Raw genomic sequence first — 1364 nt, 5'->3', positions numbered from 1 at the left:
TCTCATTAAATTATCTCTACAATATTGGTGACCAGAAGCACATTTACAAAGCCACACTCTTGCTGTAGTCAGCAATATGTGGTTTCTACATGCATATCTAAAATCTTGAAAAATTTTGCTCCTCATTGACTAAAAATAGTCTATCCAATTATAGTAAATTTAAATTTCAACAAGAAGGTAACAGTGAAAACTGCCATATTTGGTGCTGAAATTTTTATTTCATAATATCAATTTACATCAAAATGTTCTGTTCCTGGGAAATGTCTGAGTTTACAGATTAGTGGATCAAATTGTCCTATATCCCCAGCTGATAATGATAAAGACACTTAATCTCTCAACCTCAGCTGGAAAAATAAGCCTGAGCTTAACTCACAAGGAGGTGTTAAGGAATAGCGATTACACGCAAGGGTAAAAGGTCTTATGGAAGCAAAGATGTACCTTATGTGGTATACTGCCCTTTCCCCCAGCCACAGTAAGAGCAGTGCTATAGCTAATGTGACTGGGGATGGATCACCAGGTAATGGATTCAGAGAGAGGAGCCTAAGAGGAAAACCAGCCTTTTCTTCCTCATGGTTCCACCCCTATCGTGCAGTCTGTCCTCTTTGCACTTTTTCAGGTTAAAAATGAAATAGCATCTATGGCGGCCATGCTACCATGAACAAGGCTGATCCTGTCTGATCTTGGAAGCTAAGCAGGGTTGGGCCTGGTTAGTACTTGGATGGGAGACCACCTAGGAAGACCAGGTACTGTAGTCATAAAAAATAAAAAATAAGGGATTGTAAGCTGACAAGGTCCTTGCAATCTGTGAGGTCAACCAAGGGTTGCTTCGCCTAAAAAATAAAATTAAAAAAAATTTTTTTTTTTAATGAAATAGCTATGACCCACAGGGAACAAATTAGGGACAAAGGGCCATCAGAGGAACAGATCCAGCCACCACTGTGAAAGTACTCTAAACCTGACCCTTCATCCAGTTACTGCACGTGGCCACAAAGGGCCACTAACTAACTGGCATCAATGAAGCACTTACTATGTACCAGGGATGGAGCTTTGCCTACATGACTACTCCTATCCCACCAGTGAGACAGTATTAACTGCTTGACACCAAAGCCCATTCTCTTCCAGATCCCCTGCATCAATCGAACTGAAAGGATCTGGAGGTCCTCCTGACATCCAGAGAATTCCAGTGTTCTGCTCATCCTTGGTACAATAAGTCACCGTGGCTCTAGGCACCAGGGAAAAAAAAATTTTGAGCACTCCAAACACATGCTTCAAATATTACTTACTCGGTCATGTTTATATAATCTGATACTACTACTTTCATGATATAAACCCATATGAACAAGAAGTCATCTAAGATCCTTTTG

At 40.5% G+C, this 1364-nt stretch overlaps 1 pseudogene; it reads left to right on the top strand.

Annotated features, from left to right (window-relative positions):
* The first annotated feature begins 636 nt into the window (after nucleotides 1-636).
* Nucleotides 637-755, top strand: LOC112482764 (annotated as a pseudogene).
* The last annotated feature ends 609 nt before the right edge of the window (nucleotides 756-1364 follow it).

This window comes from Pteropus alecto, unplaced genomic scaffold (genome assembly GCF_000325575.1).
Source record: "Pteropus alecto unplaced genomic scaffold, ASM32557v1 scaffold155, whole genome shotgun sequence".
NCBI classification, from domain to species: domain Eukaryota; kingdom Metazoa; phylum Chordata; class Mammalia; order Chiroptera; family Pteropodidae; genus Pteropus; species Pteropus alecto.
Note: the sequence above shows the minus strand (reverse complement) of the source record. Positions and strands in the feature narration are given on the sequence as shown.